The sequence below is a fragment of the Homarus americanus genome, unplaced genomic scaffold (assembly GCF_018991925.1).
Source record: "Homarus americanus isolate GMGI-L3 unplaced genomic scaffold, GMGI_Hamer_2.0 scaffold38595, whole genome shotgun sequence".
Lineage (NCBI taxonomy): Eukaryota > Metazoa > Arthropoda > Malacostraca > Decapoda > Nephropidae > Homarus > Homarus americanus.
The window spans coordinates 445,080-464,989 of record NW_024726583.1 but is presented as its reverse complement, the minus strand read 5'-3'; positions in this window follow the sequence as shown (position 1 = coordinate 464,989).

Sequence of the window (19,910 nt, the reverse complement as noted above, 5' to 3'; positions counted from 1 at the left end):
TGGAGATTATGTACAATACCATCGTCTCCGTTGGTGAGGATACCCTTCTCCCTGTTAATGGATGTCCCGTTGTATCTTTGGATGAGAAATAACCCTTATATCAGCAACGGTAAACAACAGAAACAGTAGTCCTTCATTGCTTACCGTTGAACGCCTCAAAGTCTTCCTTCATTTGCGTCATAAACCTCCTTTAAAAAAAAAATCAACGCACAAACCAGTTGGAGATGGATATTTTCCGTGATTTAGTATTGATAAAAAAAATGGTCTTGAAAACCGTTTATAAAACAAAATCAACTAGACTAAATACTGCAGAAACCACTTTATCCTCGTAAGAGTAAAAAAAAAAATCGTAACTTCAGCTGACATGTAAATTACTTCAGCCACAAGAGGTAATGTTTCCCGTGACTTCAGGCAAGATTAGGGAATTAATTTTCTTCTCAATTTCTAGTACCATGATTATTTCCCTGGACGCAGCTAGACACTCAACACGCACTTTCGAGTTATGGTCTTAGTTTATGACGCACTCCGTGTTATGTGTTGGTTGATAAGGAGATAAAGAGAAAATAGTTTTGTTTGGCTGGTGGACCATGGCGACAGCTTGCTTGGATTGTTCGCCGCTTCGTATTAGACTTTACGCTACGGGCTCCCACCTATCTGTCGGGGGAGTCTACAGAGGCAGTTTAAACGCTTTCTACACTTCTACTGCAAACGCCTCCTGAACGTTGAAAGGTTAATCAGACTCTTCACGTTGAACTCTAACGTTATAATTCGGTCAGACCTGTTGAATACAATTCATTCTTATTATTTCAAATAATAAATCATACATAAGCAACATACATAAATGTTTAATCCAATATATATATTCACATAACAATCATAGCTATGTAATTAGTCTAATGTTAACACTTACTGTATAATGAGTACTTAATTTGCCATATTTCCATGTTGTCACAATGATAATCGATGCAATGGACACAGTCTACCTGTATAAACTTAAGTACTTTTTTTTATAAACTTGTAGAGAATCAACATTAACAGTCGAGACCAAATAATTCGAATGGATGTAATGTAAAAAACAACTATATTAATATTTGTATTGAAAGTCTTAAGCCATTAAAAGCACATTTAGACTGACACCTGATTAATTATTCATAAAATTGTTTCCTGGCAGTGACACATGCAATAATGCAGAGGAATTTCACATGAATGATAAAACCAGGTATATGTGTCAACTGGGTTATTCATTAGTTCAACAATATAAGAGTATGGAAATAAAAGTTCGGTTTTTGACAGCTGCCAAAGAGATTACTGAACTAATAATTATATGATATTATTTATATGTGAAGGATGTATATATTGAATAAAATTATATAAAATCATACAAATATACACAGACATACAAGATTACTAAATTGAGATTATAATAATAATAATAATAATAATAATAATAATAATAATAATAATAATAATAATAATAATAATAATAAAACACTGACATAAATTTCTAAATAAATAAATAAATTAATTAATTAATATATAAATTAATAAATAAATTAGATCACACTCGACCACGTTAATATAAAGGCTCAGATACTCTTAGGAAGTTCATATTATAATTTGATTCAACTCTTAATTACGAAACTTAATTGACAGGTCGTAACCATAGAACAATTTGACGAGAGAATTTAGTAAGGAATCTGATCGCTACTAATTGAAAACTGAACTATATAGAGAGAACAAATACGCACACATACCTTTATTGTTCAGAATATATCGTACAGATATTTCCATATTTCGATTTATTGACGTTTTAAGAAATGAATAAATCACTCGCAGGCTCTTGGTAACGTAGGTAGGTGTTTGATGGCTCAGTAATTTTTTTCTGGTAATATCTAATAAAAATCTTCACAAACTGGATTCTTGAGTAATCGTGGATTTCAGATGACAATTTTTTTTTTTTTTTATTGGGCACTCCCCTACATCCTTGTGTAAGGTGAAGCGCAGAAGCGTTTACAGCGCCCAACAGGGAAGCATGCTAAGTTCATGCTTGCCTTTATGTCTCATGAGTTAAGGGCGTAGAAGCCTGAATAGTCAAGGGCGTAGAAGCCTGAAGAGTCAATGGTTTTATGTCATCAAGTTATTGGAAGCTCCAACAACTTGTCCCTGAATACGAATTCGCAACTTTCGGCTTACACCAGGTACCTACTTTACTGCTAGGTGAACAGGGACTAATGGGGGCTAGGAAGTATGTCCAAACAACTTCCACCGGCCCGGGAATCGAACCCGTGACATCTTGCTTGCGAGGCAAGAGCGGTACCGCTTCCAGCACAAAACTCGGCCAGGATTGGGAGTTGGTGTTTACCACAGAGGGATGGTGACTGCATGGTCCTCACAGCAGTGGCTGCATGGTCCTCACAGCATCACTTGAGAAGGCGATCTGCCTCATGGAGGCCAGGCGGCCACGTCACACTTTAAGCCATACACTCAGCAGAATCAGGGCATCTTGTTTGTGCAGGTCGCGTGGGGGTGGGGGGCGGTGCACGTGGTCCCAGGCTGATAGATTGAATGTTTGTTCGGGTAAGGCAACGCCAGCACTGTAGTTGAAGCCAGCGGCCATAACAGTTATTATTATTATTATTATTATTATTTTTATTATTATTATTATTATTATTATTATTATTATTACTATTATTATTATTATTATTATTATTATTTTTATTATTATTATTATTATTATTACTATTATTATTATTATTACTGTGTCACCTACTAATCAGTCCTAACCTGTACTGTAGGTTACCTTTACCACACAATTATCAACTCACCTGGGACCGTGACCTCATTACTGGTCTCAATTTACCCTCAGCAACACGCCCTCCCCAGCCTGGCACAACACACACTGGTATTCTTTGGTCAATACAACAACTCATTCATTGTTATTCGTTAACAGCATTTCGCCGCAATCACCATTAGGTGTGTGTGTGTGTGTGTGTGTCTGTGTGTGTGTGTGTGTGTGTGTGTGTTTTATAAGAACATTCCTAAAGAGCTTACCTTCAGGAAATACATTCAAGGTACGGCCACCACATAAGAAATACCTCACCTGGTCTGCAAGATTTATCAACTCTAACGAAAATTGACAGAAACTCATACACGTGCAGGAATTTGCTATAGGTCAAGGGGGGGGCCAGAACCTGCTGTATAAATTGGACTGCAGGGGAGAGTGGGGAAGAGGGGAAATACCAAAAATAAATAAAAAAGACAAAAATAAAATAAATGGTAAAAGCAAAGTGGAGAGAGAGAGGATCAACGTATTTTTATTTCTTTATTTTTGTCAACATTCGTGTAGGAATATTTGTATATTTTGTATAAGTTTGAAATATTATGAATAACACAAGGAAGAAACTCCATCAAATATGCTAATTTAATTAAACACAATTATCATATTTTAGTAATTATTATTAGAATTTTTTTTCATCTTACTACGAGTCATTTCTACAATTTCATCTCAAAGACATTCAGTTATGTATTAAATTACCAGATGAATATTTAATACTTATGTAAGACCAGAGTTGTGTACACTTAAGCTATATAAGAAAATTTGTTACCCTTGAGTATGTCGTATCTCCGTTGAATAAGTCGTTTTCTGTTCGTATGGAGGAGGCTGGAGGTCGTACTTTAGTCGTATGAGGTCGTTTAAACACCGTATATCTCTTATAGGATTTTGTGAGGATCACGTGAATATTTAGGTTAGGTTAGGTTAGGTTAGGTTAGGTCATGTTATCTTTCTTAACATGATAACACCATAAGCTTTTTGCAGATTATTTTAATGTTTTCAACTTTGAATTTTCGGTCTCTTGTTGCTGTTGTGGTTTTCTATTATATATTGTTTCTCTTGAGTCACATCTGTCGTTATCTGTCTGATGTATGTGCCCCCCCCTCTCTCTCTCTCTCTCTCTCTCTCTCTCTCTCTCTCTCTCTCTCTCTCTCTCTCTCTCTCTGTACGTATGTGTGAATTTATTCGAGAATGATTATGTGTGTGTGTGTGTGTGTGTGTGTGTGTGTGTGTGTGTGTGTGTGTGTGTGTGTGTAAACCCCTTCTTTCCACAGTATCTCTCCATCAAGACATTAAAAGTGAAAAGAAAAAAGCAAGACTAAGGCAACCAGACCGTAATCACCAACCACATACCATTCTCTATACCCTTATCGTGCCTAGACAACATAACACCTTAGACGATCATCATCCCAGCTATCTTGTTTCCCAAAGTTTCGTTCAATATCTTTTCCTTCTTTCTCCTTTTTTAACTGTGAATAAGAGAAAGTATCCAGTTACATTAGACCTACGACATCTCTTTTTAAAATGTGTTCTCTTGTTATTATTTAAGGGAAAGAAAGGAATAAGTAAGATTTTTTTATTTTTTTTTATTTTTTTATTTTTATTTTTTTAAGAATCTGGTGTATGTCGTGTAATGCAGCTGGGACGTGAACAAAGAAATGCCATTATCAACAAATATGCTCAGGAACTCAGTGAACAATGGTTAAGTTTCACCTCCAAAACGAAAACAAAACATTTTTTTTGGGGGGGGCGGAGGGGTTTCAAGGTGTATTAATAATATTTGTGCATGATGGATATATAAACACATTGTTATACAGTACATAATGTTATTTCATCATTGTGTATATAATATAGTCTATTAATGTATTATATAGTATTATTCCTACATCACGTTTATATACTTACCCAATACGGTCATGGAATCAGATACGAAAAGATTATTAAACTCTGTCATTCCACTAATAGCTTCAGTAATAATAACCAGTAGTGAAAGCATTACCAAAGAGCTGCCGTAACTCAGATCTGAATGAAATGTATTCAGACATAAACTTGATCCCAGACATAATGGAATACTCAGTTCATAATGCACAAGGTGTATTATACAGTATATTAGTGTGTATACTGTACCACACACATTGTATATCCTGGCCTATACTTAATATACAGTGATATAGTGTGTATATTTCACCTTACTGGAACGGTGAGCTGCAGAGACATGATTGGTGTACTGAAGTCGGGATGATTCTTAGACTTGGTGTATTCTGGATTGAGAGAGAGAGAGAGAGAGAGAGAGAGAGAGAGAGAGAGAGAGAGAGAGAGAGAGAGAGAAAATGAAATTGAAAAATCCATGACAGAGAAAGACAGCGAACTAGAATGAACCAACAACAACACCAACAATAACATCAACACCCCCACACTAACCCCTTTTACCACCCTCACCCTCTCACTCTCTCCCTCACCCTAACCCGCACTCTCACCCTCACACTCTCCCTCACCCTCCCAACAGCCCATGGTAGTAATATCCGGTGAAACGACCTATCCGCTCCCCCACACACCACCCTAAATTAACTTGCTTCCTGACAATTGCAATTTTCGCGGCAGCATCCGGGGTGTTTCACTGAGCATTAGTTTATTTATCTCGTCTCCTATCTAGATATTGTTGATGTTTGATGTAGCAGTGTAGCTGTGATGCTGATTTTCTTAGTGTTTTCATGTGTGGGTGGATGGGGGAGGGGCTAGGATTTATCTGAAAGAATTAAAATAAAATACATTGTTTTGATTTTGAGCCGAGATTGTTTGTATTAATGTTATGTTTCATTATTATCTGGATTTTTTTTTGCTGAGAAGAAAAAAACACAATTTAACATAGAAAAAATATCTCTGTGTAAATTTTTTTGCCTTTTTGTATACGAATAATATACATAATTATAATCCAAACAGTAACCAAGAATTTCATCCCAGACCACGTAAAAACATTTCTTACAGACGCTGATGTTATAATGTTAATATTGAGCTTCAACAACTAAGGTAAAATAATTTGGTAAAATAATTATAAAAAAATATCTTATTTTCTTTTGTCCTTATGCATTTTTCATACGAGTAAACAATGATACCAAGGAAATGACACGGAAATAATCGTTTTCTGGGTATAAGGATAAAGTTCGGTTAGTTAAGGTTAGGTTAGGTTACTGTTATTGTTAGGCTGATAATCTTCAGGTGAAATAATCTGGGGACCAATATTCAGTTAATCCAAAATAACTCTCTTCTATTATTGTCATATCAATATTTAGTTATTTTGGAACGAAAAATGTTTAACAAGAGTGATTGCTTCGACATGTTGTGTATTGCTCCAAGAAACACGATATTTTCCTTCACTTTCGTGTGTATTTTGGGAAGGAGAAATTGAGAATGATTAAGAAAAAATCCTTCGACTTTCCTTGCAACAAATTGAATCGTCAGTGACACGAATATAAACTTGTAAAATGACATAAGAAAAAGCTTGAATACTTTCCATATATATATATATATATATATATTTACCATGTGTGGCAGGTGTGGAAAGAGAAAGAGAAAGAAACTAAAAAAGAACCCTGAACCGAGGCACAGAGACCTGGCCATCTTGCAGGGTAAAGAAAAATCGAGTCTATTGCAATTGCATTCACTCGCCCACGTATGTGTGGGTGTGCGTGTGTTTGTTGTATGTGTGTATTGAACATGCTCTTTACCTCGCTATGTATGTTAGTTCCTATTGAACTTACACTCGCCTTTACTCCACATGTCCACCATTACACATGTTAACGAAACATGTATCTTCAGAGCAGTGGACATGTGGCACTATCCAACATACATTATGGTCACCAGTGTGAGTCTTTTATTAATGTAGGACTGGAAATAGTAAACAGGCATGTATAGAGGCAAATAATTCTATATAAAGTGGAATTTGTTTACCAGCAGCAGAGTTCAGGATCCCTCCCTCTTGTTATAGTTATTGTTTCTACACTTTTTATCCTCCTCAGCCGAATACTCAGGGGAATATATAGTACTAATACTCCCCCTTTATCTATTATCCTATCTGTCTGTCTGTCTCAAATGCCGTTTCCACTCGATGTCTTTTCCTTAGATTCGATGATTTGCTTTCAGTTTCACCGAGAGAGTGTACTGTGAAGGGTTCTTGACCGGGGGATCATGGTTATGTTGTTAGCCCGAATGATTCTGCAGTTAGAACTAGTTTTGACGTCCAAGAGCAATATGGGAGTGTCTCTTTCACTCATGTACGGATCAATCAAGTGTATCCTCAAAGGCTGCCGTATGTATGTGATAAAAAGAAGTCTTTCGGTTCAAACTTTGCTTCGAGACAGATACGAATAAGTTGTTTTTTCAATGTGTTTCCAGAGATCTGTTCTTCGAATTGGTGATACAAATTGTGTAAATTATATTCTTCATAATGCTCTCCCTTTCCCCTTCCCTACTCATTCGTCACTGTACCCTACCCCCATCCTTCCCCTATCCCATCCCATCCTCCCCCAACCCCTAGCCCCATCCCCTCCTCCCCCCACCCTCCTCATTTCATTATTTCCAGATTTAGTCAAGAACTATTTCATCCCGATATAAGAGTCTTGTTATGGTGGGGCTGTCTGCTTAAATTTATTTTCTTATTTCTTCTTCTTCACCACCTCATACCATCTGCTTCTTCTCATTTCCTCCTCCCTTTCATTCTTCCCCGTACTCTCATTATTCATCACCATCTTCCTCCTCTCTTCCTCCCCCTCTCTATTTTCTCCTTCCCTATCATTACCCTACGCCACCTTCTTTCCCTTACTCTTTCTCCACTTTCTTTTTGCATTTTCTCCTCCTCTTCCTCGTCTTCTTCCAGTATTACAACTTACGGCCGATAAAATTACATATCACGTCTATAAAGTAGCTCAGTTTTCCCCACCTTACCACCACTACTAACACCACTACTGCTATCACTATTACTACCACCACTACCACCAACACCAGTACTACCACCCCCACCACCCTACCACAACCACTACCCCCAACACCAGTACTACCACCCCCACCACCCTACCACAACCACTACCCCCAACCAGTCTAGTAATATTGTTACTTGTCACCAACACTCAGATTAACATGTTAAATTTATCCCAGCCCTCGCTTACGCCCTGGTCTCGAAATATGACGTGCAAAGTTAAAATGAACGACATGTAAGCATTTTTATTCATGTTTTTTTTTTTTATGGGGAGGAGGCAGCGTGGTGAGGGTTAGGTAGGGGGAGGGGGCAGCGTGGTGAAGGTTAGGAAGGGGGAGGTGAGGTAAATAGGGTGGGGGGGGGGAGGGCGCTTAGGCAGGATGGAAAAACCTCTCCGTCGTGTGAAGATAATGTGTTTCTTTACATCGTTTTGATTCTTATTTGTTCATATTTTGTTCTGTGTTGCCATAGGAAGTTTATTAAAGATTATGGGAAAGATTTCACTCGTTTTGTTGTGTTTACCGTATGATGAAATATAGGAAAAATAATACACAAACAGATTCTTCACCTATATTAGATTAAATAAATAAACTTCAGGAATAAAAAAAACAATGAAAGTGTATAACATGAAGTAGAAAATGTGAAGGAAAATATACACTATGTATTTAACAGTATTCCCACCGAAGCAAAATACAAAAAAATAAAGTAAAATTAGATCTAAATAAATCACTAGTTTGTCTTAATGAATTTATCCCCCAAAAATTAACAAATATGATGAAAATGGAAGAAAAAGAAAGAAATGATATACTTGGTCTCACTCATCCTATCATACTATCGACTTGATAAAAAAAATGAAATAAACTAAAAAGTTATGTTTCTCATTATTATTATTATCATGCAATGCGATAAAAATGCATTAAAAAGATTAGACGGAAAAAATAATGTTTTCTTTAGCTATCCGCAAAAAACGAGACAAAAAATATTTCCCCAAAAATATATTATATTTCCACATAACGATTGAAGACATGAAGTACTAGAGATAATATTCCTCAATTATGTCTGATTATACTATACTTACACTAACCTATAATTATACCATCAGAGAAGAAAATCTTTATCTCTATAGATCACATGAAGATTAGACACCCTCAGTTTATTTTTACCTTATGATTAAATACCGTCAGGTCTACTTGGGGTGTTAAGTTAGGTTAGGTTAGGTTAGATTAACACTAGGTTGGTTTAGGTTAGATAAGGTTAAGTTAGGTTAGGATTAGGTTAGGTTAGATTGGTTTAAATTAAGGTTAATGTTACGGTGTTTACTCATCAGATGAAATAAACTGAGGGTTTCTAATTATTAGGTGAAATAAACTGAGGGTTTCAAATTATCAGGTGAAATAAACTGAGGGTGTCTAATCTTCAGGTGTTCCATCAACATTATCAGGGCTCCTTGTATTCTTCCACCGAACTGACACAAAAACAACATCCAACGTAAACATATCCACTAAGGTCGTTTCGGAAATACAGGTCGTCGAGATGGAGGAAATTTTACCAATCTGCACTAAACTGTCCTGGCAGATTTCAGGACAACTGGGGGACGGGAGTAGGAGAGGGAGGGGATGAAGGAGGAGGAGGAGGAAGAGAGAGAGAGAGGATAGAGAAGAGGGAAAAGGGATAGGAAGAATGGGAATAAGAGGAGAGGCAGAAGAGAAAGAGGAGGAAGAGAGACAGAGGATATAGAAGAAGAGGGATAGGAGGGTTGGGATTAAGGGCAGGAGGAAGAGGAGGAGAGGGAATAAGGGTAGGAAGAGTAGGAGGGTAAGGAGGGGAAAAGGAGAAGGAGGAAAAGGGGGAGAAGAAAAAGGATGATGAAGAGAGAAGGAAAGAGAAAAAGAAGATAAGATAAGATAAATGAGAAGTGACGTGGGGTAGAGAAAAAAAAAAGAGAGGTAGCAGGGAAGAGGCAAGTGGAAGAGAAAGTGACAGGTGGTTAAATAGAAGGACAATAAAAGAGACAGAAAAGAATATTAAAAAAAAGAGAAAGGGGACAGAGAGAGAAGAAGAGAAGGGACATGGTATAAGAGGGAAGAGGGGAACAGAAAAGGAATTTGAAGGAAACCGAATCTCCTTAAGGGTTTACAAAAGATAATTAGAGAGAGAGTGAAAATAACCCGCTGACGTAAATACACGGTAAGAACAGAGGAGGTAGAGGAGAGTCAAAAGAGGAAGGGGGAGAATGAAAGAAAGATGATTAATGGGAAGCAAATTTAGTAAAGGGAGGAATTGGCAAAAGACACACAAGAAATTATACAACTTCTGTTTCTTTTGTTATTTTAAAGTATAATTATTAACAAAGGAATATAAAATAGACATAGATATTTTGATGATAATTTTAAAAGGTTTATTAAAGCGTGTATACTGACTCTAAGGGTGATAGTATAAAACACACACACACACATACACACACACACACACACACACACACACACACACACACACACACACACACACACATACACACACATTGCAGGTAACCAAGTATAACAACAACAACAAAAATAACACGAAAAATTCTTATAATTACATTTCCTCATTAACGTCAATACAGAGAACCGACAGGAAAGAAAAAGATAATAAAAAGAAAAATTACAATACAAAACAAAGAGAAAATGAGACAAAAGAAATAAGATAATTAAGTAGACGAGAATTCTAAATCATTTTAAATTAATTCTGCGTCTTGAGGAGTCGTCCAAGCCTCCAAGGGGCTGATGGAACAATTTAATCTCTTCATGTGAGTCTTTCTTGTTGTGGTGATGACAGTACAGTTGTGAACAGAATTCCCCAGACACTTAGGAATCACGTATGTAAAGGAGAATAAGGATTTTCTTGTTTTTCTCAGGTTATTCTTTGTTTTGATATTATTCACATGACAACCTCCTCCATCACTTCTATCTTCTCTCCCTCTCTCTCTCCCTCCCTCTCTCTCTCCCTCCCTCTCTCCCTCTCTCTCCCTCTCTCTCTCCCTCTCTCCCTCTCTCCGGCACTCACCAACACAACTCGACATGCGATTAGCACCCGCAGAGCAACTCCCGACCATTGTGTGGCAGTGAGAATTTTTCTACCATTTTCGACTTTCTTAATCAATCGCACCCCAGATGTTCAATTCAGAAAGTGATTGAAAGAGGCGCCACTCTAATCTGCCTGAATTGAAAAAGACCAATTTCTCGTTCGCTTTGTAGCCTTCCTCGCTCTCTCTGTGTCTTTCGTGAAATCACTCTGAGGAGGAATAAAGATATATTCCCCATCATTTCTTACTATTTTAACTCACTGGGGGTGATGGGTCAACTCCCCTACCTCCACCCTCGAGTACAAGGTCATCTTATTTAAGGGAATAACTCGTTGTATACAGTGTTTGAGTCATCGTATTAAAGGAGTTAAGAGTCGAACGTAAATATTTTAAAGAGTTGACTTAGTTTCCTTCCTACAGAAAATCTAAACCTGACTTCTCTTTCAGCCTGTAATTTAAAGCTGACTCCCGGATTTTGTTTTTTTTACCCATAAACCTTCTGTGATATTATTGACCTTCTATATAACAAAAGCGATTAATCCTCTGTTATTTTAAGAATTAATTCAAAAACAAGACAAAACTCGTCCATGGTGTAATTTACGATTTATTGTATTATAATTTTAAAAGTATATATGAATACCTAATTAATCCAGTTAACAACATAACTTTTTGCATAACTAATCTATTTAACATTACATCATCATGCACAATGGTTTCTTGTTTGATGATGCAACATTGTCCCTCATGACTAATCCTGAAAACACCTTACATGTATGACTAATCCTGGCAACATTGCAAGGACAGAGTTAATCCCTGCAACACTTTCAAGAAAAATCACCATTACTCATGAAATAATCCCCTGACTGTGGTGTTTCTTTACAATGTCTGGCTAAGTTATTAATCCTACCACTCCTCTACCTTTAATATTTAATCCCCTGTCATTTCGTACCTATGTAATTAAGGTTTACAATATTGCAACAGTGTAATTTGATCTTTGCAATGTGGTATAATGTGTTTAATCCGGATAATGTTGCTTCAATATAATGTAGATGCCTCCGCTAGCCTTTACATAACTGACCTACATAACAAGCCCAAAGAGTGAAGCTATGAATAACATTGTTTGTGTGTATCTATTTAACACAATCTTGTGAAGTGTGGGAGGTAATTATTATTATTTTTAGTAGTAGTAGTTGTAGTAGAAGTAGTAGTAGAAGTAGTAGTAGTAGTAGTAGTAGTAGTAGTAGTAGTAGTGGTATTTGGTATTACAGTTTATAATACTACTATAATATTTTGGTTTTGATAATATTAATAAAATAAAGTTTTCGACGTCAGCAAAATCCTATCCCGAGAGAGTATTGATTCCCTTCTCCATCACACAAAGGTGAGAGGACCATAATGGAAAAGGGATTTCCTTGTGAAATTTAAACCCATCCAAGGTAAGATGATGCCGCTATCCTTACCTACCTTTTTTTCCCCCTTTTTTTTTCCCAACACCTTCCTCACCGCCCAACCTTTAGGCCTAACTCTTCAACTTTACAAACCTCTACCATCCACTGTCCTTACCCATTACGTTTTGTTCTCTATGATTCTCCCTTATACTCTCCTTAATTTCTAACCTCCTTATTCCTTACCTTTCAATACCTTCCTATTCCCTACCGTCCATCGCCTACTCCTTCACCTTACCCTACAACCCTCCCCACTCTCCACCCTCCCTATCCTCCACTCAACCCACCCTACCCTCCACTCTCCTATCCCTTACCTTCTACCCTCCCCACTCTCTCTATCCTCCACCATACCTTACTCCCTTATCCTCCCAGCCACGTACTCCCTCTGCCACTCACCGCTCCCTGAAGGCGTGAAGCCCTGGCGGCACGCACCTGGACGATGGTGTGGATGATAGGGCACGGCCTCCTAATGGTCTTCTGTTACCCTCCTCCTCCTCCTCCTCTTCCTCCTCCTCCTAACGCCTGGTCTTCCTTCTTTTCCCCCGGTTCTTATTTTTCCTCCTCTTCCTACTTCTCCTCTCTTCTTTTTCTCCGCCTCTTATTTTTTTTCCCCATGCTTCTTTTCCTCCTCTTACTCTTCTTCTTATTCTCCTTTTTATTCTTCTCTTCAATCTCCTTTTCTTCTTTCCTGATGCTGTGATTCCTGCTACTACTATTCCTAATTATGTGATTCCTGTTGTTCGTGGCGCTGTGTTGACTGTGTTATGTTGACAGTGTGTGTGTGTATTATTAACCTGTTTATGACACGTATTCTACCAGGTAAATTATCGTCGTTAATCATATTTGTTTTTTTTTATCAATTTTTGTCTTAGGTGTACAAGTTTAGGGGAAATTACTTTGTTTTTTTAGCGGGTGTTAGGTTAGGTTAGGTTAGGTTAGGTTAGGTTAGGTTAGTATACATTAGGGGTATTAAAATTGATGATATGTGTAATTTATCTGAGTAAGAGCTGGTGATGGATGGGTCTTAATTACTGAGTATTAACCAACACGTCACGTAATAAATCTGATGTGATAATTAAATATATGATCATGATGTAAATTAATTAATTATATGATAATGACCTGAATTAAATATAGTCATGAACATAATCTAACCTAACCTAACCTCACCTAACCTAACTTAACCATAAATTATATAAAGAGACAAATATAACCGAACTTCATACTAAGACTCACTCTTCTTCCTCCTTTTCCTTCTCTTTCTCCTCCTCCTTCTCCTCCTCCACCTCCTCCTCCACCTCCTCCTCCACCTCCTCCTCCTCTTGGTCCTCCTCTTCCTTATCCTGTTACATATAAGTCGACAGCTCTTCAAAATTTTAATTTTCACCATATAATTCTTATCCAGGAATGTTTATTCAGTGTCCCGTTCGAATCCCACTTGAGGAATCTTTTTTTTTTCGGATTCGCTAAAGTAATTATCAATCACAGTCATTATTATTATTAGTAGTAGTAGTAGCAGTAGTAGTAATATTAATAGTGAGTAGTAGTTGTAATATTAATATGCATGAGGCATGACGAAGTAAGGGATCTCACGGCAAATATGTTGAAGGAAATCTGCCGTGATATCAAGGTAGAACCGACTCTCCTTCCATTGGACTGTGAGTTGGAGGGAGGGAGGCAGGGATATCTTTCTGGGACACCCTGAGTTTATAAAAAAGAATATCTTTAGTTTCTCTCCTGTGAATATGTTGCCTATGTGTTGCATCCATCCTAGATAATAACTTCAATACCTTTACCTGCCCTTACCTGCCCTTACCTGTCTAAATTAATACACACTTCAGATATAATCATACCTGTGTGAATTTTGTCCTCATATGTACACTAATCAATTGACCATAATATCCAGGTGAACCATTTTATCATCGAGGCTATGAGTCTATGGTACAGGTGTGTGTGTCAAGAACCTACCTGTCATTAGGCCTCATACTGACCCATATTCACCTTGTTGATGCCCTTGTTTGTTAGGCTTTGATGACACGTAAATATCATGTTATTCCATGAGTATCTATTTATGGGGACTTTAATTGTATATAGTCAATGAACAAAAATATACAATGTTTACCCTTTATTCATATCGTAATTTAGGTCAAGCGTAGAGTTGTCTGTAACCTTTCCCGAATTTAAAATGTTATGTGGATTCAAAGACCGTATGTGTGTGTGTTTGATTTTTCTATGATGAGTAAAGATAAAACAAACACAGTACAGAGGTGGCAAGTGATGACGCACGAGTCTCAACAACATAACAATTATTTATCGTTGGTATGTTCACCTTTTTTTATCTCTGTTTCATTACGCATTCCTTATCTACATTCTATGAACGTTTATTGTGTGTGTGTTTATAAATATGCGTGTATGTCTGTTTTTTGTGTCTGTGACGTGTGTGTGTGTGTGGGTGTGTGTGTGTGTGTGTGTGGGTCTGTGACGTGTGTGTGGGTGTGTGTGTGTGTTTATCTTAGGTATATTACGTCACAAAAAGCAAACAGAGACAAAGACGATAACAAACACATGTGTATATCAGATTTAGTTTAACCCCATTGTCCCAAATTTCATTCAATTGCACCTGAGGTAATTCTGCCGCCTTGGCTTTCAACCCTCTGACCAAACTCCCTCACCTGTAAAACTCGCCAATTACTGCTACCTGTCTTCTTCCTCCAAGACTGCAAATGAGAGAGTATTGCCTTGGTGAACCTTCCACCTTTTATAGGCTCAAGATCCCATCCTCTTTTACTGTCCAAATTACAGGTAAAGGAGGCACCGCCGCTCTATTTACAGTCATTCTCCCTCTTTCTCACCTTCTATACTTGTTTCCACTGTAGAGAGGAACCTTTTTCATCTTCTTACACAGGAGGTCATAGAGGTGTTATCCTTTTTCCTCCTTGAGTCTTTTAGTTAAGTGAATATCGTTCCATTTTTTTTTTAGGAATAACAGTTAATTGAGTATGATACAATCTAATCATTCTAGATTGTTGAATGGGCTTTTTTTTTTACATTTTCCCGATTGTATATTCCTTTTCGTTCTACCCAAACTCTACATAAGGAGAAGAATGCCACTTTATTCGACATAAACTTCAGGTAAAATAAATGATATCTCTCATTCTAACTAAATAATCATTCTTTTATATCTAAAATTTCAAACACCAGATAGAAGGAGATAGAATGCCCCTTCATTCTACCTGAACTACTGACGAAGGTATCCTAACACCATAATGTTCCCAGACTGAAGGAGAGAGAATGGTACCCTTTTCATTCCTCACCAAATACACCAAAATAAGAGGGAGTATTGCTCTCTCTCTCTCCCCCAAGACTGTGAATGCGGGAGCTCCACTTCTCTCCTCATCCTCAGCCGGGTGATGCACTTTAATTATGTTGAGAGAGAATTTTTTGTGGGAAGTTTGCCGTAAGAGTCAGGCCTGAACTCTGAATATATTATCCTCAAGACCAGATTTAAAATAAACTAATTAAAACAGAACAGAATAATAATAAATATATATATATATAAAATAGGAAATGGGTTATGATTATTCAAGGTGCAGGTACAGGTAAAATTACAGGTGTGGTTACAGATACAGATACAGGTTGCTTCTTAAGTTAGATTTATCCTAATACCTCTTTGATTTTACTTACATCGGTTATAATGAAATCAGTAATATACTGATATATGTATATGACTCCCTGAATATAAAATTTTATTAACATACGCTATACACTCCAGCATGGGTTTAAAAAATGCATTGATTTTTTATTTTTTATTTTTTTGCAATGCCCAGGAAAAACAATGAAGGCATTCCAATATATTTAAATTCATGTTACCAAGAACATTATTTTATCATTTATTTACGATACCTAAAACGATCGATCTTATGTGGAAATAACGAAGAATAATTTTGTATGTATCATTTGTTTAGGAATCGAATATAACATCTTTACAGATTCGGGGACTCGTTGGTTTTCGTTTATCCATAGTTCGGCAGCCCAGAAACTTTAGGTTATGCTAAGCAGTGGAAGTATTATGAGCCGAACTTAGTATTTCTGTGTAATTTTTTCTAGCCAACATTTAAAGTCCAGCTGAGCAAGAAATTAAAGGGAAGGTTTACTTCGCGGTGCCTGTGAGCTTTTTATTACAAGTTGATACAACGAGAAATATGAAAAAATAAGTTAAAAATCAAACAATAAAGAGAATTTTGATTAAGAAACTTTATTAATAACCCCTTCGTCTCCTCTCTTTATATATATATATATATATATATATATATATATATATATATATATATATATATATATATATATATATATATATATATATATATATATATATATATATATATATATACCATCCAACAATTTCATACTTCACAGCAACTGTATAATATCATGTAATACAATCCTCTTTGAAATGGTAACAGCTGCCTGTTACAACAGTATGCAATTTCGATTTGAGTGACACTGATATTTGCTTCTGTTTTATACGTGTAAAGTATTACATGACATACAAGGTGCACTGATACCGCCTGTGTTTGTGTCCTGATGTTATTTTTTTAAATCTCTGTACCTGCACTTGTCTCTATACTCGTGTACAACTGTTATGACTGAACTAATAGACTGATTCGACTTACTTCGAACATGATTATAGGAATGAACCAAAAGTATATTTATTTGCAGTCTTTATACTTATTAGGTTGACTTAACGGTGTTGTTGACGACGTGAACCCCTGAACTACCCTGAACAACCCCCCCCTCCCACCTTTCCCCCATGGCGAAGAACTCGCAAGGCTGCCCTTGACAAGCCCTTCCCAACACAAAAATAAACTGGAAATTGCACTTATTCAGACGCGGGGATTGAATCGTGGATGCAAGAGACGATATCTCGATCTGTTTTAGGAAATCCTCTCTAAAAGTACCTAAAAGAAACCTGTGACGTTTTTTGGCAATTGATTCACAAGTCTTGGTTTTAGAAAAAAAAACATTTTTTTTTTACTCCTGAAGGCATATCAAAGCATCAGACGTCAAAGGTTATATCTTCTTCCCATTCATTTTATTTTTATTCTTCCTTTCCTCTTTTTTGGAGCCTTTGATTGCCTCTGCTGATTCCCTGTTCGTGTTGGATGTGCGCGTGGCAGTCGTCTTAAGGCCTGAGAGGAAACTTCGAGAGCGTGGGAAAATTGTCTACGGCCGTGGGAAAATTTGAAATGAGATTAAAGACAAAATTTATGGTGGCACTGTGAGAAAATAGACGTATCTAAAAAGAGAAAACTAAACGTAGATGTAGAGGAAAGTTTCTGTAGGTGGAAAAATTGACCATTAATAGTGTGGAATTAACGAAGATTTAGTTAAGGTTTTAGCACGTCAAGATCGTCTTAAATTAAACATAATAAAGTTTACCATATAAGCACTGATTCCCATAATGTTATAACGATACGTACACAAAAGTTATCCGAATTTTTCAACAAGTTTTCGTTGCGTGATAAGGCTTAATAAGACTCTTATCCATAAACCGCATGACATATACTCAAACATGTGAGAATTACATTAGTTGACGACATTCAATAGATTCATAAACTGGAGAACTCGAGGATTTAGATCAGCGGGTGAATATTGTGGTATATAATGATTCCAACAGAGGGCAAACAGGAGGTACAGCTTACGTTGTGGCTTGAGAGAGTGTTAGACCGCCAGGTGTATTGAAACTGCTTCTACGAAATCAGTAACTAGTTAACAACACGCCCACCACTGTGTCCTTGTTCAGTTTCTCCTGGACGGGATCTTCACCTCTGATAACACACAAAGGTGGATGAAACAAAATAATTCATACACCCTGAATGCGTGAAATTGTTGTGTGACGGGCATGAAATTTCACTTGAACTCTGACGTCACTAGATCCTGTAAACGATTCTGAGAATTAGAAACACAAACGTAGAGAGTGGGAGTCATTTACCATCATTTACCAATTAAAGCCATTTAATTGGTTACATTTGTAAATGACTCAGAGAAAATTGTTATCCCATGGGTAGGAGATTTCAGGGGAGCCAAACGTCACTGAATTCTGTAAACGACTGTAAACGATTTGGGGAATTACTAGGTAGACTGAGGTGAAATGTGGGAGGCAGAGTAGTGCTTCCCGGTACAGTGCACACAAGACTCGCTTCAGCAAACCTTACAATGGCGGCTGTAAGAGGTGTAATATCCGGAAACTTTTGTCGTTGGTACACGCTTCAATCACCCTTCTCACCGTAGACTAACAGTAAAGCAAGAAAGTTAGCTTTACTGTGTAGGGGGGGAATGAGGATGAGGGCGAGAGGGAGAGAAAGAGGGAGAGAGGGAAGGAATGAGAGAGGGAGGGCGAGAGAGGGGAGACACAGAGAGATATGAAAAGAGGGTGTAAGGAGGAAGGAAAGCACGGAATGCTAGCAGGTATTATCAAGAACTCATGTCATCAATCCTCACCTCAATCACCTCATTCACCCTATGATAAAGAAAGACGTGTGTGTTTTGTGATAATGATTATTTAAATCGTTTTTGTTGTTTTTATCGTATCTCTTCTGAGTATAATAGTCAGGTTATGACGTTTACTTTAATTTCCTTATCGTGCACATGAAACAAATCCATCAAACACTTCACCAACTCAGATCAGACCTAACTCTACTCTACTCTACTCTACTCTACTCTACTCTACTCTAACCTTACCCCTCTTAATCTAATCAAACCCAACCCAACCTGTACCAAACCTAATCTAGTAATTATACCCTTTGTTTAATTTGTACTCCCTGTCACACACTAAGACCCACTACCTACATGTACCCAGAACAAATCGACTTCGTACTGTACGTTGCTGAGTCCACTTACTTTGTCCACAGTTTAAGACACATTTCTAGGTCTGGTAAGTGTCTGGTTGCGTGATGGTGTATGGGTGGTAGCGGTCCTGTGTATACTTAGGCTGTAATTGTGTTGATTCTTTCAGTGAACAGTAAAAAAAAAATCAAAGGTTCTAACATACATACATACATACATACATACATACATACATACATCCGCTACGTACTCCAGAAGACACGCACATACAAAGTCTTCCTGGAAACTATTACTGAATGCTCTCTCTCTCTCTCTCTCTCTCTCTCTCTCTCTCTCTCTCTCTCTCTCTTCTATAACCGGCTATGCATATAAAGCAATTTAATTCACCTCCCTCCCTCCTAAACCCCTTCTCCTTCCCTCCCTCCTAAACCCCTTCTCCTTCCCTCCCTCCTTCCCTCCCTCACTCTCTCCCTCCCCCCTTCCCTCACTCAATTTCCCTTCTCCTTTACTGTCTTCCGTTTCTCTTCTATATCACCCTCCCTGCCTCCCTCTCTCCCTCCCTCTCTCCCTCAGTTTCATATCTTCACTTTTCTCTACCTTTCTGCCCCATTCCCCTTTTATTTTTCCTCCTTCCCCTCTCTTTATTCTTTCTTCCTTTTCCCCCTCGTCAAATTTCCCGTATTTTTTCCCCTCTAGTCTACTTCCGTCTCTTACGGTATAACCCTCCTTCCCTTCCTCCATCTCTCCATT